The following is a 23,251-nucleotide window of genomic DNA, read 5'->3' as shown; positions in this document are numbered from 1 at the left end:
AAAGCTTTTGCAATTATTACCATAACTGAGCACTATCTCCTTTTCCAAAGATCTCTCAGTTTCTCTCATTGCTGCTTTTGTCTCCCTCAATTGGGGATGATATTTCTCTCTATTCTTCCATAAACTGAATTCATCTTGATCTGAACTGGTTTCAATGTGAAGCAGTTCAGGGAGTCAGGCATCGTTAAGCCCTAGACCTATGCTGGATGGTAAAACCTCAGATGGTTCCTTCGTACAAAATCATAGAATGGTTACAGCATATGAGGAGGCCATGCAGCCCATTGAGCCTGTGCCGGCTCTCTGAAAGAGCACTTCAGCTATTCCCACTCCCCCGCGCTTTCCCCATAGCCCTGCAAATTCTTTTCTTTCAGGTACTTAGCCAATTTCCTTTTGAAAGCCACGATTGAGTCTGCCCCACCACCCTTTCAGGCGGTGCATTTCAGATCCTAACCAGTAAGGATTCCTCCGGTTCCTCGCCATATATTTGTCCGGATACCAAAACCCAGCTTTCTTACAGTCCACTCCTGGAGGCCCTACTCCCTGAGCCTACAATCTTCAGCAGAGTCAGTGATGGAGTTCCGCAGCGGAGTCAACCCAACTATCAGAATGAACATGGTTCAGTTCTGGATGTGATTAAACAATAGCAATAACAGCAGAATCCAAACCCTGTAGTCACATGTGAATTCGCTGGTGTCTCAGCAGGCTGAATGATCGAGTGAATCCCTTCCCACACACAGAGCAGGTGAACGGCCTCTCCCCGGTGTGAACTCGCTGGTGTCTCAGAAGGTGGTAATTACTGTTGAACCCCTTCGCGCACACAGAGCAGGTGAACGGCCAGTCCCCAGTGTGAGTGCGCTGGTATGCCAGCAGATCCTTTCTGCTTTTAAAGCTCTTCTCACAGTCAGAACATTTAAAAGGTCTCTTATCAGTGTGAACAAGTTGATGTTCAGTGAGGCTGCATGAACAAGCAAATTTCTTCTCACACACATAACAGTTAAATGGCCACTCCCCAGTGTGAACCTGCTGGTGTTTCAGCAGATCCTTTTTGTTTTCAAAGCTCTTCCTACAGTCAGAACATTTAAAAGCTCTCACATTGGTGTGAACAAGTTGGTGTCTCAGTCGGTGGGTTGAAGAAATGAATTTTAACCCACACACATGGAGCAGGTGAACAATCTCTCCCCAGTGTGAACTCGTTGGTGTGTCAGCAGGTCACAAGACTGAGAGAATCCCTTCCCACACACAGAGCAGATGAACGGCCTCTCGCCGGTGTGACTGCGCTGAGGAGTTTCCAGCTCAGACGGGTAACTGAATCCTTTCCCACAGTCCCCACATTTCCAAGTTTCTCCCCGGTGTGACTGCTTTTGTGTCTCGCCAGGCCAGAGGACTGGCTGAATCCTCGTCCACACACAGAACACGTGTACGGTTTCTCCCCGTTGTCAATGCTGCTTTTTGCTTCCATGTTATGTTTGATGATATTGAGGTCCAGATTAATAGAGTGACTCTGTCAGACTTTGATGTGATGTTGGAGTTAAATTTTCCATCTGCAAATCTTCCCCTTCTAATAACCTGTAAAATGAATATAAACAGGTAAAAGGGAGTGTGAGTGAGAATCCACTAAAACACAAAGGCAGCTTGTGAAATTGAGCTTAATAAATCGGGGAATTTTGGGGGCAGGCTCTAGCACCAGATTGTCATTAAAATCCCAATTGGCTCACTAATGTCCTTCAGGGATATGGGGATCGGACGGGAAAGTCAAGTCAAGTCGAGATCGAAGATCAGCCATGTTCTTATTGAATGGTGGAGCAAGCTCGAACGGCGTATGGCCGACTCCTGCTCCTAATTCTTATGGAAGGGAACCTGCCACCCTACCCTTCTCATGACTTCTATTGCCTAGAAGGAAAAGGGTAGCAGGCGCATGGGAACACCATCATCTGCAAGTTCCCTCCAAGTCACACACCATCCTGACTTGGTCATATAAGACCGTTTCTTCATCATCACAGGGTGAAAATTCTGGAACTCCCTCCCCAACAGCATTGTGAGAGTACCTTCACCACATGGACTGCAGCAGTTCAAGAAGGCAGCTCACCACCATCTTCTTGAGTGTATGAGATGGGCAATAAGTGCTGGCCTTGCCAGTGATGGCCACACCGTAGATTAAAAGTCTACAGAAATACTTGTTCCTAAAACAAACTCTTTTACATTGTGCTGACAGTGTCTGATTAATAATCTAATCTCCCCCAGAACCCACCTCCCTGGACAGTTCACATGAGAAATTGTTGATCCTACTGGGCTCAGAAGTACTAGGGGTTAAACCCAGCAGCTTCTCCTCCATCTCCACTGCAGCTCAAACTGATGCAACAAACAGACCCACACAGGAGGCCAGGGAGCGACTGCTGTATCCAGCACCCACCCCAATACAGAGCGGCCCAGAATTGCTGTATAAATGCAAGCTGTTGTTTTCCTTTTGTGGGGGTGGCGCTGCCCCCTGGGTTTCCTGGGGCCGAGGCCCTGGCTGCATGTCCGCCGGCTCTGACTTGGGGCCTGAGAGCAGCACCCGGTGTTGCTGAGGCTGCGCTCGCTCCTTTCAGTTTCCCGGAGCCGCACCGCGCATGCTCCGTGTAGGGAGGCGGTCTCCGGGGATCAGCCCCCCGCACCTGCATGTTGCGCCCCTGCTGATGGAGATAGGGTGTATTCCACCGCGCGGAGGACTCTGGGTATGAGCTTCCGCCATTTCAATACATCTTAGGCAGTTCCTCGAAGCGAGGATGACTTGCTTCCATGCCAAAAAGGAATGAGTTCATAGGTGTTTCAATGAAGGATCCAGATCCCGAACTACATCGTAAAGGGTGGAAGATGCCTGTGCGTGGATTTTTTTAACGGGCGGTGGCCATTGCACACCAGCCACCACACGGGCTTGACAGAGCTAGGTCTTGGTCCAGTGGCAAGGATTACTCAAGATTACCAAGCGTGCACACATATCACAATGTGGGCTGGTCCGTGCTGCCCCAGGGCCCGCGCCTCTCCTGGGTCCCGGTCATTTCCCTCTACAGACTCTTGCCGCTCCTTCGCCCCTCCTGCTGTGCCTGCCCAGACTGCAATCAGCGACCTTGCTTTGTAGCCGTCGACCCCCTGCAGCAGCAGTGGTATGCCGCCGGACGCTGTTCCCTCCAATGGCTCCGGCCTGCTGATGGTCTTGCAGGCTAGGACCGCACCACGGTGAGGATCATACAGTGAAATGTTCACACAATGAGAGCAGTGATGGTCATACAGTGTAATATTCACACAATGAGAGCAGTGACGGTCATAGTGTAATGGTCACACAATGAGAGGAGTGATGGTCATAGTGTAATGTTCACACAATGAGAGCAGTGATGGTCATACAGTGTAATGTTCACACATCCACAATCAGTCCAAGTCTTGTTCCCTGCAGCGACTTCAGCTGTTTTTGTCCGGTTGAACTGAACTGATTATCCGCCAGCCTGATCCGCTCCAAACTCCCGCAGGTTAGTATGAGGCGGCGGAGAGTGGCGACAGATCGGTCTGTGAAGGAGCTTGATCCCAGGTTCAGAACTGTCAGTGAGCGGCTTGTACTGAGAGCGGAAGCGAGATCCTCGGCACAAGAATCTGTGAGATGGTTAAAATTCAGCTGCAGTTCCTATATTTTACAGTCCAGGAGCCTCAGAGCCGCAGACAGCAGTTTCATTCCTGAATCTCCCAGTTTATTGTGACTCAGGTGCAGAACCGCTCACTGACGGTTCTGCATTTCAATACAGTCACAGATTGATCACAGAAGGAAGCCTTTTGTGCTTGTGCTGGCTTTTTGGTCGAGCTTTATAATCTGTCCCACTCCCCTGCTCTTTCCCCATAGCCTGCAATTATTTTTCCAATTCAAGTATTACTTCATTTTGATAGGTACTATTGAATTTGCTTCCACCACCCTTTCAGGCAGTGCAATCCAGATCTCAACAATTCGCTGCCTAAAAATATGTTTCCTCATGTCACTTCAGCTTCATTTGCCAATGTGTGCTCTCGTTATCGACCCTTCTGGAAACAGTTTCTCCTTATTTACTCAATCAAAACCGCTCATGATTTTGAACATCTCCGTCAAATCTTCCCTTAACCTTCTAGGCTCCAAGGAGAACAACTTCAGCTTCTCCACGCTCTTTAAGGCCTTGTCATCCTTCCTAAAGTGCAGTGCCCAGAATTAAATACAATACTCCAGCTGAGGTCTAACCAGTGTGTTATAAAGGTTTAGCATAACTAAACATCAAATGCAGATATTTCTGTGATGGGGTTTAGAAGGGCGAGTTTTATCCAGTCAGCTGGATGTGAGCTGAAACATGCGCATTTGGATTGGAGAGCCAGGGACACGCTGTGTAACTGGGCGAAAACACTCCTGCACAGTCCAGACATCACTTGTTTCACACTTGGCGCAAAAGGAATATATTAATCATAACAATTGATTTGAGTTGATTTTAAATAGTTTTGTTCACAAACTGAATCATGTTTCTCTAATTTCATGGCCTCGTTTATTTTCTTCCTCTGAGCCCCGGAACCTCATCTGGCAGGGTAATGTTAGGGAGTGGTGATTAATTGCCCTGGGAACCAACAGGAAGAAAGCTTAGTGGCTGGAGGGCCATTGGAGCAGCGTGTTCTGCAACCAATCGCGGTGCTTGAGGGATGGATCCTGAGTCGGCCAGTCAGGTGAATCAGTGTGAACCCGTTAAATAATTTATCTTTTAAAAGTTAACTCAAGATTTCTTTTGTCAAAAAAAAGTTTAACGTTTGTCAGTATTCTGTTTCCCTGGAGTTCCTATTATGAGCTCCAGACACTTCAGTGCCAAGTGGACCAGATGTTGAAAAGATCATTAATTTCCTTCATTCCATGTTACTGTTAATTAAAGGTACAGAGATTGATTTCCCTTCATTATGCATCTATTTGAGGGCAAACAGAGACTGGGACCGAACCCCACCATCACACAACACCTTTAGTATAGACCCATAAACTCAGAATTTTCACTGTGCAAGGTACTGGAGGGCAAACAGTGACTGGGGCCAAACTCCACCATCACGCAGAAACTTCAAGAGTGAAATGAAAAATCTGAGCATACGATGAATCTGGATTTCAAACGGCGAGGATGGGATGAGGAGTGTGTTGGACGGGGAATTTACAGCTTAGAGGCAAGAGAGGAAAGAATGTTTCAGAGAAACTAGAACAGTGTGTTCAGAATTTCTATCCTGTACTTACAGTGATGACATTTGTAAATTATGAGGACAGATTGCAGAGACCAGGCTTGTATTCTCTTGAATATAAAAGATTAAGACGTGATCTAATTGAGGTGTTTAAGATGATTAAAAGAGTCGATAGGGTAAATAAAGAAACTATTTCCTGTGGTGAGGGTGTCCACAACAAGGGGTCACATGCTTAAAATGATCCCAAGGCCATTCAGGGGTGATGACAGGAAGCACTTCGTCACACAAGCTGGAACATATCCATGAGAGTAACCAAAGGTTTGAGAACTGAAATAATCTAGTTAGAAAGGTGAAAAGGCCCAAAATTGGACATCAGGTAGTTTCCTCTTATTTGTAGACATCAAATACTGGACACACTGTATGTTTGAAAGAAAGCTGATTTATTCGACACATATCAAAATAAACTCCAACCTAGTTATAGGCGTTATTAACATCAGCAGAAACAGAACCCAACTGTCAGAGTGAACATGGTTCATTCTTGGATGTGATTAACAGCAGCAATTACAGCAGAATCCAACCCCTGCAGTCACTTGTGAATTCGTTGGTGTCTCAACAGGTTGGGTAATCGATTAAATCCCCTCTCACACACGGAGCAGGTAAACGGCCTCTCCCCAGTGTGTGCACGCTGGTGTATCAACAGATCCCTTGTGCTTTTAAAGCTCTTCTCACAGTCAGAACATTTAAAAGGTCTCTTATCAGTGTGAACACGCTGGTGTGAAGTGAGGTTGGTTAACTGGGTGAATCCCTTCCCACACACAGTGCAGGTAAACGGCCTCTCCCCAGTGTGACTGCGTTGGTGTTTCATCAGATCTTTGGTGCTTTTAAAGCTCTTTCCACAGTCAGAACATTTAAAAGGTCTCTCATCAGTATGAACAAGTTGGTGTTCAGTGAGGTGGGATGACTGAATGAATCCCTTCCCACACATGGCGCAGATGAACGGTCTCTCCCCAGTGTGAACGCGTTGATGCAATGTCAGTCCCCCGGAACTTTTATAGCACTTCCCACAATCTGAGCATTTAAAAGGTCTCTCATCGTTGTGAACTCGCTGGTGCTTCAGCAAGTTGGATGACTGAGTGAATCCCTGCCCACACTCGGAGCAGGTGAATGGCCTCTCCCCAGTGTGAACTCGCTGGTGTCTCAGCAGGTTGGATGACTCTGTGAATCCCTTCCCACACTCAGAGCAGGTGAACGGTCTCTCCAAAGTGTGAGTGCGCTGGTGTCTTAGCAGGGTCGATGACTGTGTGAATCCCTTCCCACACTCGGAGCAGATGAATGGCCTCTCCCCAGTGTGAACACGCTGGTGTCTCAGTAGGTGGGATGAATTAGTGAAACCTTTCCCACACTCAGAGCAGCTGAACATACTCTCCCTGGTGTGACTGTGCTTGTGTCTTGTCAGGCCAGAGGATCGGTTGAAGCCTTGTCCACACACAGAACATGCGTACGCTTTCTCCCCGCTGTGAACGGTGCTTTTTGCTTCCATGTTCAAAGGTTGATGATATACAGTTCGGATGAATTGAGCAACTCTGTCAGATCTTGATGTGATTTTTGGTTTGGTTATCCCATCTACAAATCCTCCCCTTTCCTGTACCCTGTAAAATGAATTACAAAAAGAGGAAACAGAGAGTGAGAGAGAAAACCCACAAAAAGAGGCAGGTTGTCAAATTGGATTTAATGAATCTGGTCATTTGCGGGGCTGGCACTAGAAAAATGTGACCATGAAAATTGCCTAATTGTCGGAAAACCCAACTGGTTCACTAATGTCCTTCAGGAAAGGCATCCTGCCATCCGGTCTGGACCTATACAAGATTCTGGCCTCTATGGGAGTAGAGAAAAAGAAGGGGGGAGATGGTGAGGACGAAGGAGTGGGACTTTATACATGTGCAATTCAACAAGAAGTTTGACAGAAGCTCCCAAAGCAGCGACCTCCACAAACTAGATGGACCAAGGCAGCAGGTGAATGGGAAAGCCATCACTGAGTGAAAATCCTGGAACTCCTTAGCTAACAGCACTGTGGGAGAATCTTCACTGCACGGACTGCAGCGGTTCAAGTCGGCAACTCACCACCACTTTCTTAAGGACAATTAAGGATGGACAATAAATGCTGGCATTGCCAGCGACACCTACATTCCAGAATGAATTAAAAAATCTGTATATGTAAAATGGATGAAAAGCCTCTACAGAAATAAACAAACTATTTTACATTGTGCGGACAGTGTCTAATTAACAATCTAATCTCACCCAGAATCCACTTCCCATGACAGTCCCACATCGTAAATTGTTGGTCCTACGGGGCTCAGAAGTTGTAATATATTGTTCCACCTAGTGGACTACTGTGGTAATGCAACTAATGCCGTATAGAATAATGTGGACAGTTCACTTGACAAGTTCCTGAGTTAACAGCCATCTTGGAGTCTGTGTGTGTTGTGAGGTTGTAAAGAATATATCACATTGGCGATGAAGGATAGGATTAGTGGATACCCAAGTTGAAATTTTTGTTGGTGATGATTCCAGCCAAACAACAGACAAGAGAGGTCCTTTGTTTGCAGAACAGCTAAAAATCCAAGGTAAATTACAAGCACACTTGGCTGAACTGCCAGAGTCCAGATGGCTGTGCCTACAGGAATAATAGGGCCCATGGGTGAATTCCATCGCGACCGTGAAACTTTTGGAGCGTATGTGGAGCGGCTAGAAATGTTTCTCACCGCGACTAATATCATCGAAGTCCCCGATGATGAAAACCGTAACCAGTGATGTTGGAAAAAAAACAAGCTATTTTCTTCACTGAAGCAGGCCCTGGGGTATATGAAAATGGGTATGTTCCAGTCAAGCCAAAGGACACATCATTTACGGAGATTCTAAGCAAGTTAGAACAACATTATAGTCCTGAGCCCCTGGAAATAGCTGAAAGTTGTCGTCTCAGTAAAGAGATCAGTTAACCAACAAAAGTATCAGTGAGCACAATGTAGCATTAAAAAAGCTATCTATTCACTGTCATTTTGGAAACTTTCAGGACTAAGCATTGCGTGATAGCTTTGTTTGTGGGGATGAAAAATGAAGCAATCAGAAGAAAGTTATTGACAACCCTGAACTTGACTTTTGATTTAGCTTGTCAGACAGCTATGTCAATGGACATAGCCAACCAATATTCCCGAGAATTTCACACCATTTCCAGTCATTAAACAACTGAGGTGAATCGTCTGCAGGTTAAAAGTAAAAGCCAGTTGGGCCCCAAGGCCTCAGCAACTGGCCACAATAACAATACATTGAAGTCATGCTATCAGTATCTGGGACAACACATTGCTCAAAGTTGTCCATATGTGAAGGCAGAGTGTTTCTTTTGCAGGAAAACAGGGCATCTTGCGAAGACATGGCGACTGAAGAGTAAACCAACTTTCAAGGCTATAAGTAGAAATCCCCAGAGAGTACATAGAAACATAGCAAATAGGTATAGGAGTAGACCATTCGGCCCTTTGAGCCTGCACCACCATTCAATATGATCATGGTTGATCATTCAACTTCAGTACCCCATTCCTGCTTTCTCTCCATACCTCTTGATCCCTTTAGCCGTAAGGGCCACATCTAACTCCCTTTTGAATATATCCAACGAACTGGACTCAACAACTTTCTGCAATAGAGAATTCCACAGGTTCACCATTCTCTGGGTGAAAATGTTTCTCCTCATCTCGATCCTATATGGCTTACCCTTTCTCCTTAGACTGTGACCCCTGGTTCTGGACTTCCCTAACATCAGGAACATTCTTCCTGCATCTAACCTGTCCAGTCCGGTCATAATTTTACATGTTTCTATGAGATCCCCTCTCATTCTTCTAAATTCCAGTGAGTATAAGCCATACCGATCCAGTCTTTCTTCATATGTCAGTCCTGCCATCCCGGGAATCAGTCTGGTGAACCTTCACTGCACACCCTCAATAGCAAGAATGTCCTTCCTCAGATTAGGAGACCAAAACTATACACAATACTCAAGGTGCGGTCTCACCAAGGCCCTGTACAACTGCAGTAAGACCTCCCTGCTCCTATACTCAAAACTTCTCGCTATGAAAGCCAGCATGCCATTCAGATAATGTTCTGCCTTCCTGTTTTTGCCACCAAAGTGGATAATCTCACATTTATCCACATTATACTGCATCTGCCATGCATTTGCCCACTCACCTAACCTATCCAAGTCACCCTGCAGCCTCTCAGCATCCTCCTCACAGCTCACACTGCCAGCCAGCTTAGTGTCATTTACAAACTTGGAGATATTACATTCAATTCCTTCGTCTAAATCATTAATGTATATTGTAAATAGCTGGGGTCCCAGCACTAAATCTTGCGGTACCCCACTAGTCACTGCCTGCCATTCTGAAAAGGACCCGTTTATTCCTACTCTTTGCTTCCTGTCTGCCAACCAGTTCTTTATCCACGTCAATACATTAGCCCCAATACCATGTGCTTTAATTTTGCACACTAATCTCTTGTGTGGGACCTTGTCAAAAGCCTTTTGAAAGTCCAAATACACCACATCCACTGGCTCCCCCTTGTGCATTCTACTAGTTACATCCTCAAAGAATTCTAGAAGATTTGTCAAGTATGATTTCCCTTTCATAAATCCATGCTGACTTGGACTGATCCAGTCATTGCTTTCCAAATGTGTTGCTATTACATCTTTAATAATTGATTTCAACATTTTCCCCACGACCGATGTCAGGCTAACCCGGTCTATAATTCTGTGTTTTCTCTCTCCCTCCTTTTTAAAAAAGTGAGGTTACATTAGCTACCGCCTCTAATCCATAGGAACTGATCCAGAGGCTATAGAATGTTGGAAAATGACCACCATTGCATCCACTATTTCCAGGGTCACTTCCTTAAGTACTCTGGGATGCAGACTATCAGGCCCTGGAGATTTATCGGCATTCAATCCCATCAATTTCCCTAACACAATTTCCTGCTTTATAAGGATATCCTTCAGTTCCTCCTTCTCGCTAGACCCCCGGTCCACTAGTACGTCCGGAAGATTATTTGTGTCTTCCTTAGTGAAGACAGAACCAAAGAATTTGTTCAAATGGTCTGCCATTTCTTTTTCCCATTATAAATTCACCTGATTCTGACTGCAAGGGACCTACATTTGTCTTCACTAATCTTTTTCTCCACATATTTATAAAAGCTTTTGCAGTCAGTTTTTATGTTCCCTGCATACTCTATTTTCCCCGTTCTAATTAAATCCTTTGTCCTCCTCTGCTGAATTCTAAATTTCTTCCAGTCCTCAGGTTTGCTGCTTTTTCTGGTCACTTTATACACCTCTTCCTTGGATTTAACACTATCCCTAATTTCCCTTGTTAGCCACGGTTGAGCCACCTTCCCCATTTTATTTTTATGCCAGACAGGGATGTACAATTGTTGAAGTTCATCCATGCGATCTTTAAATGTCTGCCATTGCCTATCCACCGTCAACCCTTTAAGTATAATTCGCCAGTCTATCCTAGCCAATTCATGTCTCATACCATCGAAGTTACATTTCTTTAAGTTCAGGATCCTAGTCTCTGAATTAACTGTGTCACTCTGCATCTTAATGAAGAATTCTAACATATTATGGTCACTCTTCCCCAAGAAGCCTCACACAACAAGATTGCTAATTAGTGCTTTCTCATTACACATCACCCAGTCTAGGATGGCCAGCTCTCTAGTTGGTTCCTCGATATATTGGTCCAGAAAACCATCCCTAATACACTCCAGGAAATCCTCCTCCACCGCATTGCTACCAGTTTGGTTAACCCAATCAATATGTAGATTAAAGTCATCCATGATAACTGCTATACCTCTATTGCACGGACCCCTAATTTCCTGTTTGATGCCATCCCCAATCTCACTACTACTGTTTGGTGGTCTGTACACAACTCCCACTAGCGTTTTCTGCCCTTTGGTGTTCTGCAGCTCTACCCATACAGATTCCACATCACTGAAGCTAGAAACATAGAAACATAGAAAATAGGTGCATGAGTAGGCCATTCGGCCCTTCGAGCCTGCACCACCATTCAATAAGATCATGGCTGATCATTTACCTCAGTACCCCTTTCCTGCTTTCTCTCCATACCCCTTGATCCCTTTAGCCGGAAGGGCCATATCTAACTCCATTTTGAATATATCCAATGAACTGGCATCAACAACTCTCTGCGGCAGGGAATTCCACAGGTTAACAACGCTCTGAGTGAAGAAGTTTCTCCTCATCTCAGTCCTAAATGGCTTACCCGTTATCCTAAGACTGTGTCCCTTGGTTCTGGACTTCCCCAACATCGGGAACATTCTTCCCTCATCTAACCTGTCCCGTCCCGTCAGAATCTTATACGTTTCTATGAGATCCCCTCTCATCCTTCTAAACTCCAGTGTATAAAGGCCCAGTCGATCCAGTTTCTCCTCATCTGTCAGTCCAGCCATCCCTGGAATCAGTCTGGTGAACCTTCGCTGCACTCCCTCAAGAGCAAGAACATCCTTCCTCAGATTAGGAGACCAAAACTGAACACAATATTCCAGATGAGGCCTCACCAAGGCCCTGTACAACTGCAGTAAGACCTCCCTGCTCCTATACTCAAATCCCCTAGCTATGAAGGCCAACATGCCATTTACCCACTTCACTGCCTGCTGTACCTGCATGACAACTTTCAATGACTGATGAACTATGACACCCAGGTCTCGTTGCACCTCCCCTTTTCCTAATCTGCCACCATTCAGATAATATTCTGGCTTTGTGTTTTTTGCCACCAAAGTGGATAACCCCACATTTATCCACATTATACTGCATCTGCCATGCATTTGCCCACTCAGCTAACCTGTCCAAATCACCCTGCAACCTCTTAGCATCCTCCTCACAGCTCACACCACCACCCAGTTTAGTGTCATCTGCAAACTTGGAGATATTACACTCAATTCCTTCATCCAAATCATTAATGTATATTGTAAAGAGCTGGGGTCCCAGCACTGAGCCCTGCGGCACTCCACTGCTCACTGCCTCCCATTCTGAAAAGGACACGTTTATCCCGACTCTCTGCTTCCTGTCTGCCAACTAATTCTCTATCCACGCCAGTACATTACCCCCAATACCATGTGCTTTGAATTTTCACACCAATCTCTTATGTGGAACCTTGTCAAAGGCCTTTTGAAAGTCCAAATACACCACATCCACTGGTTCTCCTTTGTCCACTCTACTAGTTACATCCTCAAAAAATTCCAGAAGATTTGTCAAGCATGATTTCCCTTTCATAAATCAATGCTGACTTGGACCGATCCTGTCACTGCTTTCAAATGCGCTGCTATTTCACCCTTAATAATTGATTCCAACATTTTCCCCACGACTGATGTCACGCTAACCGGTCTATAATTACCCGTTTTCTCTCTCCCTCCTTTTTTAAAAAGTGGTGTTACATTAGCTACCCTCCAGTCCATAGGAACTGATCCAGAGTCGACAGACTGTTGGAAAATGACCACTAGTGCATCCACTATTTCTAGAGCCACTTCCTTAAGTACTCTGGGATGCAGACACTCAGGCCCCGGGGATTTATCAGCCTTCAATTCCATCAATTTCCCTGACACAATTTCCCGCCTAATAAGGATAGCCTTCAGTTCCTCCTTCTCACTAGACCCTTGGTCCTCTAGTACATCCGGAAGGTTATGTGTGTCTTCCTTCGTGAAGACAGAACCAAAGTATGTGTTCAATTGGTCTGCCATTTCTTTGTTCCCCATTATAAAGTCACCTGAGTCAGACTGCAAGGGACCTACGTTTGTTTTCACTAATCTTTTTCTCTTCACATATCTATAGAAGCTTTTGCAGTCAGTTTTTATGTTTCCAGGAAGCTTCTTCTTGTATTCTATTATCCCCCTCCCAATTAAACCCTTTGTCCTCCTCTGCTGAATTCTAAATTTCTCCAAGTCCTCCAGTTTGCTGCTTTTTCTGGCCAATTTATATGCCTCTTCCTTGGATTTAACACTATCCTTAATTTCCCTTGTTAGCCATGGTTGAGCCACCTTCCCTGTTTTATTTTTACTCCAGACAGGGATGTACAATTGTTGATGTTGATCCATGTGATCTACAAATGTTTTCTATTGCCTATCCACCGTCAACCCTTTAAGTATAATTTGCCAGTCTATTCTAGCCAAATCATGCCTCATGCCGTCGAAGTTAGCTTTCCTTAAGTTCAGGACCCTAGTTTCTGAATTAACTGTGTCACTCTCCATCTTAATAAAGAATTCTACCATATTATGGTCACTCTTCCCCAAGGAGCCTCGCACAACAAGATTGCTAATTAGTCCCTTCTCATTACACATCACCCAGTCTAGGATGGCCAGCTCTCTAGTTGGTTCCTCGACATATTGGTCAAGAAAACCATCCCTAATACACTCCAGGAAATCCTCCTCCACCGCATTGCTACCAGTTTGGTTAGCCCAATCTGTATGTAAATTAAAGTCGCCTATGATAACTGCTGTACCTTTATTGCCACATCCCTTATTTCTTGTTTGATGCTGTAAGGAAGCTAATGTCCTTCCTTACTATTGCGTATTTAACCAGCAATGCTACCCCACCTCCCTTTCCTTTCTGTCTATCCTTCCTGAATATTGAATAATCCTGGATATTGAGTTCCCAGCCTCGGTCACCCTGGAGCCATGTCTCCGTAATCCAATTACATCATATCCATTAACAGCGATCTGCGCAGTTAATTCATCCACCTTATTACGAATGCTACTCGCATTGAGACACAGAGTCTTCAGGCTTGTTTTTTTAACACTCTTCGTCCTTTTAGAATTATGTTGTAATGTGGCCCTTTTTGATTTTTGCCTTGTGTTTCTCTGGCCTCCACTTTTCCTTATCTCCTTTCTACCTTTTGCTTCTGCCCCCATTTTACTTCCCTGTGTCTCCCTGCATAGATTCCCATCCCCCTGCCATAGCATGGAAGAAAAACAACAGGATGAAGAGATACACGTCATCAGGAGCACGAGGTTATCTAACAGCAATTCAAAAAGTATCATCGAAATAGGTGTTGCAGGAACCAAGATACCCATGGAAATCGACACTGGTGCATCCATGAGCGTAGTACCGGAATCGCTATATCTCGACAATTTGTGTGATTTCCCATTGGAGAAATCCAAGATAGGGCTGCGAGGCTCTATCTTGGATTTCTCCAATGGGAGTGGATGACCAACAGGAAGAGCAGTGCAAGGAATGTAGTGAAGGGGTCCCCTGCAGTCATTCCCCTGCAAAACAGATACACTGCTTTGGGTACTGTTGGGGGGGATGACTCACCAGGGGAGGGCAGCAGCAGCCAAGTTCATGGCACCGTGGGTGGCTCTGCGGCACAGGAGGGCAGGAAAAGGAGCGGGAAAGCTATAGTGATAGGGGATTCAATTGTAAGGGGAATAGATGGGACGTTTCTGCGGCCGCAACCGAGACTCCAGGATGGTATGTTGCCTCCCTGGTGCAAGGGTCAAGGATGTCTCGGAGCGGGTGCAGGGCATTCTGAAAAGAGAGGGTGAACAGCCAGTTGTTGTGGTACCGGATGAGGTCCTATAAGATGAATTTAGGGAGCTAGGAGCTAAATTAAAAAGTAGGACATCAAAAGTAGTAATCTCAGGATTGCTACCAGCCAGTGCCACGTGCTAGTCATAGTAGGAATCGCAGGATAGCTCAGGTGACTACGTGGCTTCAGGAGTGGTGCAGCAGGGAGGGATTCAAATTTTGGGGACATTGGAACTGGTTCTGGGGGAGGTGAGACCAGTACAAACCGGACGGTCTGCACCTGGGACGGACCGGAACCAATGTCCTAGAGGGAGTGTTTGCTAGTGCTGTGGGGAGGAGTTCAACTAATATGGCAGGGGGATGGGAACCTATGCAGGGAGACAGAGGGAAGTAGAATGGGGGCAGAAGCAAAAGATAGAAAGAAGAAAAGTAAAAGTGGAGGGCAGAGAAACCTAAGACAAAAAGCAAAGAAGGCCACATTACAGCCAAATTCTAAAGGAGCAAAATGTGTTAGAAAGACAAGCCTGAAGGCTCTGTGCCTCAATGCGAGGCGTATTCTGAATAAAGTGGACGAATTAACTGCGCAGATAGCAGTTAACGGGTATGATGTAATTGGCATCAGGGAGTCATGGCTCCAGGGTGACCAAGGCTGGGAACTCAACATCCAGGGTATTCAACATTTAGGAAGAATAGACAGAAAGGAAAAGGAGGTGGGGTGGCATTGCTGGTTAAAGAGGAAATTAATGCAATAGTAAGAAAGGACATTAGCTTGGATGATGTGGAATCGGTATGGTGGAGCTGCGGAATACCAAGGGGCAGAAAACGCTAGTAAGAGTTGTGTACAGACCACCAAACAGTAATAGTAAGGTTGGGAACAGCATCAAACAAGAAATTAGGGATGCATGCAATAAAGGTACAGCAGTTATCATGGGTGACTTTAATTTAAATATTGATCGGGCTAACCAAACTGGTAGCAATGCGGTGGAGGAGGATTTCCTGGAGTGTATTAGGGATGGTTTTCTAGACCAATATGTCGAGGAACCAACTAGGGTGCTGGCCATCCTCGACTGGGTGATGTGTAATGAGAAAGAACTCATTGGCAATCTTGTTGTGCGAGACCCCTTGGGGAAGAGTGACCATAACATGGTAGAATTCTTTATTAGGATGGAGAGTGACACAGTTAATTCAGAGACTAGGGTCCTGAACTTAAGGAAAGGTAACTTCGATGGTTTCAGGCATGATTTGGCTAGAATAGACTGGCAAATGATACTTACGGGGTTGACGGTGGATAGGCAATGGCAAAGATTTAAAGATCACATGGATGAACTTCAGCCATTGTACATCCCTGTCTGGAGTAAAAATAAAATGGGGAAGGTGGCTCAACCGTGGCTACCAAGGGAAATTAAGGATAGTGTTAAATCCAAGGAAGAGGCATATAAATTGGCCAGAAAAGCAGCAAACCTGAGGACTTGGAGAAATTTAGAATTCAGCAGAGGAGGACAAAGGGTTTAATTAAGAGGGGAAAAATAGAGTACGAGAAGAAGCTTGCTGGGAACATAAAAACTGACTGCAAAAGCTTCTATAGCTATGTGAAGAGAAAAAGATTAGTGAAGACAAATGTAGGTCCCTTGCAGTCGGATTCAGGTGAATTTATAATGGGGAACAAAGAAATGGCAGACCAACTGAACAAATACTTTGGTTCTGTCTTCACGAAGGAAGACACAAATAACCTTCCGGAAGTACTAGGGGATCGAGGGTCTAGTGAGAAGGAGGAACTGAAGGATATCCTTATAAAGCGGGAAATTGTGTTCGGGAAATTGATGGGATTCAAGGCCAATAAATCCCCGGGGCCTCATAGTCTGCTTCCCAGAGTAAGTGGCCCAAGAAATAGTGGATGCATTGGTGATCATTTTCCAACAGTCTATCGACTCGAAATCAATTCCTATGGACTGGAGGGTAGCTAATGTAACACCACTTTTTAGAAATGGAGGGAGAGAGAAAGCGGGTAATTATAGACCGGTTAGCCTGATATCAGTGATGGGGAAAATGTTGGAATCAATTATTAAGGATGAAATAGCAGCGCATTTGGAAAGCAGTGACAGGATCGGTCCAAGTCAGTATGGATTTATGAAGGGGAAATCATGCTTGACAAATCTTCTGGAATTTTATGAGGCTGTAACTAGTAGAGTGGACAAGGGAGAACCAGTGGATGTGGTGTATTTGGACTTTCAAAAGGCTTTTGACAAGGTCCCACACAAGAGATGCGTGTGCAAAATTAAAGCACATGGTATTGGGGGTAATATACTGACGTGGATAGCGAACTGGTTGGCAGACAGGAAGCAGAGAGTCGGGATAAACGGGTCCTTTTCAGAATGGCAGGCAGTGATTGGGGAGTGCCGCAGGGCTCAGTGCTGGGACCCCAGCTATTTACAATATACATCAATGATTTGGATGAAGGAGTTGAGTGTAATATCTCCAAGGTTGCAGATGACACTAAACTGGGTGGCGGTGTGAGCTGTGTGGGGGACGCTAAGAGGCTGCAGGGTGACTTAGACAGGTTAAGTGAGTGCGCAAATGCATGGCAGATGCAGTATAATGTGGATAAATGTGAAGTTATCCACTTTGGGGGCAAAAACGTGAAAACAGAATATTACCTGAATGGTGGCCGATTAGGAAAAGGGGAGGTGCAACGAGACCTGGGTGTCATGGTTCATCAGTCATTGAAAGTTGGCATACAGGTACAGCAGGCGGTGAAGAAGGCAAATGGCATGTTGGCCTTCATAGCTAGGGGATTTGAATATAGGAGCAGGGAGGTCTTACTGCAGTTGTACAGGGCCTTGGTGAGACCTCACCTGGAATATTGTGTTCAGTTTTGGTCTCCTAATCTGAAGAAGGACGTTCTTGCTATTGAGGGAGTGCAGCGAAGGTTCACCAGACTGATTCCCGGGATGGCTGGATTGACATATGAGGAGAGACTGGATTAATTGGGCCTTTATACATTGGAGTTTAGAAGGATGAGAGGGGATCTCATAGAAACATGCAAGATTCTGACGGGACAGGACAGGTTAGATGCAGGTAGATTGTTCCCGATATTGGGGAAGTCCAGAACCAGGGGATACAGTCTTCGGATAAGGGGTAGGCCATTTAGAACTGAGATGAGGAGAAACTTCTTCTCTCAGAAAGTTGTTAACCTGTGGAATTCCCTGCCGCAGAGAGTTGTTGATGCCAGTTCATTGGATATATTCAAGAGGGAGTTAGATATGGCCCTTACGGCTAAGGGGATCAAGGGGTATGGAGAGAAAGCAGGAAAGGGGTAGTGAGGGAATGATCAGCCATGATCTTATCGAATGGTGGTGCAGGCTCAAAGGGCCGAATGGCCTATTCCTGCACTTATTTTCTCTGTTTCTATGAGGCTACTTAGGAGAGAACATTCCTGTGATAGGTCATATCACCGTACTGGTGAAATACAAGGCTCAATTTCAGAGCTTGCCTTTCTTAGTGGTGGCAGGAGACAAGCCTGCCTTACTAAAAAGAAATTGGTTGGGATCACTGAAGCTGGACTGGAGTGAGATTTTTCGTGCTCCAACGAGATTTGCTTCGAAGGATGATCATCAAGAGGTATCCTAAGGTGTTCTGCGAAACAGGCAGTCTGATCCAAGGCTTCAAGGCGAGTGTCAGGGTACAGAAAGATGCTAGACCAGTTTACTGCAAGCCATGTCCTGTACCATATGCACTCAAGGAGAAAATTGAGCAAGAACTCAAAAGTCTAGAGACTGAGAACATTCTCTCTTAGATCTATGTAATTGGGCTACACCCATTGTTGTTGTACCGAAGTCCGATGTTAAGGTAAGGTTGTGTGGTGATTATAAAAGTAACCGTAAACCAGGTTCTAGACGATAATCTCCCCAATACATTGCCAAATGTAGAAGATTTGTTCACAATGCTGACAGGTGGTCAGATATTCTCAAAGTTAGATCTCACAAATGCCTACTTACAACTTGAACAAGATGAGGAGTCCAAGTCCTCCTTGACTATAAATACTCAGCTAAGCCTATATCAATTTAATATGCGACCATTTGGAGATTCTTCCGCCCCGGCCATATTCCAACGGGTGATGTGATTAACCAGATTTTGCAAGGCATTGAAGGGGTAGTATGTTGTTTAGATGATTTCAGCACCAAACAGGCAAATCCATAATAATATATTGAATGAAGTGCTCAAACGGCTAGAGAAGCACAGAGCATGCAAGCGTGAGTTATTTCAAAACTCAGTGGAGTACTATGGGCACAGAATAGACAAAGATGGTTTGCATCCAACCACGGGAATGCTGGATGAAATTAGAAATGCACCCACTCTCAAGAATGTCACTGAACTTCAATAATTTTTAGGTCTTTTAAACTATTATAGGAAGTTCCTAGCAAATTTGGCTACAGTGTAACATCCACTGAATGAGCTGTTGAAACAACAGGTCCATTGGAAGTGGTCAGAAGAATGCGATGTAGCATTCAAGGAGTGTAAAAGTCAGTTGGTAGAGAGCACCATGACGTATCTAAAGAGAATCATGACAGAGGTAGAGTAAGAGAAGGGTGAAATTACATCAGAAGGTTAGAGTGAAGAGCCATCACCATAAATGGTTAAAGTGGTTATCAGGAAGAGTGGTGAGGATATGTGCTCCTCGCACATATTTGGTCAAGATGTTTGATCATGGACAGGTTAGGTCTGTTCACATTGATCATATTTTACCTACAGATGTGGAAGGAGTTGAAAGTTGGAATGTTTCGATTATTGGGAGTTCCAAGAGGTCGGGAGTTCCGAGAGGTCGGGTGTTCCGAGAGGTCCGATAGGTTGGGCGTTCCAAGAGGTCTGAGAGGTCTGGAGTTCGCGAGGTCCGGAGTTCGCAAGGTCCGGAGTTCCGGAGTTCGCGAGGTCCGGAGTTCGCGAGGTCGGGAGTTCGCGAGGTCCGGAGTTCGCGAGGTCCGGAGTTCGCAAGGTCCGGAGTTCGCGAGGTCCGGAGTTCAGAGAGGTCTGAGAGGTCCAAGAGGTCGGTGAGTTTGGGAGGCCACAGAGGTTGGTGAGTTGGTAAGGATCTCTCTTTTCTCTTTTTAATTAGATTTTAAACTAGATAAGTCTAACTAGAGGGATGACAGGGCAGCTCAGTCCCATCGAGTGCACATCCTGCGGCATGTGGGAAGTCCTGGATGCTTCGTGCAGCCTAGAGAACCATGTGTGCAGGAGATATCTCCAGCTTCAACTGCACCAGCTCCATGTTTTGGAGTTTGAGTGGCGGCTGGAGTCAATACGGTGCATCCGTGAGGCTGAGAGCTACGTGGATAGCACGTTTTAGGAGGTGATCACCCCGCAGCTTAAAAGTGTGCAGACAGAGGGGAAGTGGGTGACCACCAGATGAAGTAAGAATGCTAGGCAGGTAGTGCAGGAGTCCCCTCATGAGTTCATCTCGCTTTCAAACCGATATTCACTTCTGAGTATCGGTGAGGGCGATGGTGCCTCTGGGGAGTGCAGCCAGAGCCAATTCCAAGGCACCACGGGTGGTTCAGCTGCACAGGGGGGAGTGACGAAGAATAAAAGAGCTCCAGTGATAGGAGATTCTAAAGTTAGGGGAACAGACAGGCGTTTCTGCGGCCGTAGACGTGACTCCAGAATGGTATGGTGCCTCCCTGGTGCCAGGGTCAAGGATGTCACAGAGCGGACGCAGGGCATTCTGGGGGAAGAGGGTAACCAGCTAGAGGCTGTGGTCCAACGACAAATGTAGAAAGAGGGATGAGGTCCTACAGGTAGAATTCAGGGAGCTAGGAAGAAAATTAAAGGGCTTACTACCGGTGCCAAGTGCTAATGAATATAAGAATAGAAGGATTGAGAGGATAAACACATGGCTGGTGAGTTGGTGTAGGAGGGAGAGCTTTAAATTCCTGAGGCATTGGGACCACTTCTGGGAAGATGGGACTTGCACAAATGAGATGGGTTGCACCTCAACAGCACTAGGACCAATATCCTCGTGGGGAGTTTTGCTAGTGCTGTTGGGGAGAGTTTAAATGAGCTTGGCAAGGGGATGGGAACCCAAGAAGAAATTCAATAGAGAAGGATGTAAAGCAGAAATTGGATAGCAAGAATTTAGAAAGTGAATTTGTAAGACAGAGGAAACAAGGATTAGTAAGTAATAATCAAGGAGGTCTTCCTGTGCTAAATGGTATATACTTCAACGCAAGGAGTATAGCGAATAAGGCAGATGAGCTAAGAGCACAGGTAGATACTCGGGAGTATGACATTATAACCATTACAGAAACATGGCAGAAAGAGGGGCAGGTTTGGCAGATCAATATTCCTGGTTACAGGATTTTTAGACAAGACAGAGAGGGGGGTAAAAAGGGTGGGGATCATCGCGGTACTGATTAAAGAAACTATTACAGCGGTGAGGAGGGATGGTATGTTAGAGGGATCATCAAGTGAGGCCATATGGGTTGAATTGAAAAATAAAAAAGGGACGATCACACTGCTGGGCATGTATTATAGACCTCCAAACAGTGGGAGGGAGATAGAGGAGCAAATATGTAGGCAAATTGCTGTGAAGTCCAAAAACCATAGGGAATAGTCGGGGATTTTAACTATCCAAATATTGATTGGGACAAATATAATGTGAAGGGTATAGAGGGTGTGGAATTCTTAAAATGCATTCAAGAGAACTTTTTTAATCGGGATGTAACAAGCCCAACACGAGAGGTGGCGTTTTTTAAATTTAGTTTTGGTGAATGAAGCTGCGCAGGTTGAAGAGGTAGTCGTGGGAGAGTACTTGGGTGCCAGTGACCATAATTTAGTCAGATTCAAGTTAGTTATGGATAAGGATAGACCTGGAATAAAAATCCTAAATTGGGGAAAAGTTAATTTTGCTAAGTTAAGGAGTAATTTGGACACAGTGGGCTGCAAACAGCTACTTGTGGGTAAATCAGTGTTGGAACAGCGGGAGGCATTCAAGGAGGAGATCTGGAAGGCTCAGGCCAAACATCTGCCCTTAAAGAAAAAGGGTGGGAATAACAATTCTAGAGCCCCTGGATGTCTAGAGACTTACAGGGGAGGATAAAGTAAAAAAGGGAAGCTTATGTCATATACCGATGGCTAAATACTATAGAATAGTTGGAGGAATAAAGTTAAGAGGCAAAATTGAAAAAGATATTATGAATGCTAAGAGAGAGCACGACAAATGCTTGGCTATTAAAATTAAGGAAAACCCAAAGTTTCTATAAATATATTAACAGTAAGAGGGTAACTAAAGGAAGAGTGGGCCTATTAGAGACCATGAGAGAAAGGAAAGGGGCACTACAGATGCTGCTATCGAGGAGGAGCTTGATATTCTGGATGAAATAAACATAGTGAGAGACAAAGTATTAAGTGGCTTAGCAGCTTTGAAAGTAGCTAAGTCCCCAGGCTTGGATGAAATACATCTCAGGCTGTTGAGCGAAGTAAAAGAGGAAATAGCAGAGGCCTTGACCATCACCAGTCCTCTTTGGAGTTGGGCATGGTGCCGGAGGATTAGAGGACTGCTAATGTGGTACCCTTATTTAAGAAGAGAGAAAGGGATAGGCCGAGTAATTACAGGCCTGTCAGCCTAACCTTAGTGGTGGGAAAATTATTGGAAAAAATTCTGAAAGACAGGATAAATCTACATTTGGAAAGGCAAGGATTAATTAAGGACAGTCAGCACAGATTTGTTAAGGGAAGATCATGTTTGACTAACCTGATTGAATTTTTTGAGGGGGTAACCAAGAGGGTTGATGAGGGTAGTGCATACGATGTAGTGTATATGGACTTCAGCAAAGCTTTTGAAAAGGTCCCTGGTAGACTGGTCATGAAGGTTAAAGCCCGAGACATCCAGGGCAAATTGGCAAATTGGCAAGTTGGATCCAAAATTGGCTTAGAGATAGGAAGCAAAGGATAATGGTTGATGGATGGTTTTGTGACTGGAAGGATGTTTCCAGTGGGGTTCCGCAAGGCTCAGTACTGGGTCCCTTGCTTTTTGTGGTATATATCAATGATTTAGATTTGAATATTGGGAGTATGATTAAGAAGTTTGCATATGGCATTAAAATTGTCTGTGTGGTTGATAATGAAGAGGAAAGTCATGGGCAGCAGGAGGATATCAATCTACTGGTCAGGTGGCAGAGCAGTGGCAAATGGAATTTAATTCAGCTAAGTGTGAGGTAATGCACTTTGGGAGGGCTAATAAGGAAAGGGTATACACATTAAGCGGTAAGCCACTTAATAGTGTAGATGAACAAAGGGACCTTGGAGTGCTTGTCCACAGATCCCTGAAAGTAGGTCAGGTGGATAAGGTGGTTAAGAAGGCATATGGAATGCTTGCCTTTATTGGCTGAGGCATAGAATATAAGAGCATAGAAACATAGGAGCAGGAGTGGGCCATTCGGCCCTTCGAGCCTGCACCACCATTCAATAAGATCATGGTTGATCATTCACCTCAGTAACCCT

The 23,251-nt window shown here is 45.2% G+C and overlaps 1 pseudogene; it reads right to left on the bottom strand.

The window, feature by feature from the left end:
* Positions 1–5,647: 5,647 nt before the first annotated feature.
* Positions 5,648–23,251, bottom strand: part of LOC139228630 (zinc finger protein 850-like) — an 83,000-nt pseudogene continuing 65,396 nt past the window's right edge.

The sequence above is a fragment of the Pristiophorus japonicus genome, chromosome 2 (genome assembly GCF_044704955.1).
Source record: "Pristiophorus japonicus isolate sPriJap1 chromosome 2, sPriJap1.hap1, whole genome shotgun sequence".
Classification (NCBI taxonomy): Eukaryota; Metazoa; Chordata; class Chondrichthyes; family Pristiophoridae; genus Pristiophorus; species Pristiophorus japonicus.
This window is presented reverse-complemented; position numbering and strand designations above follow the sequence as displayed.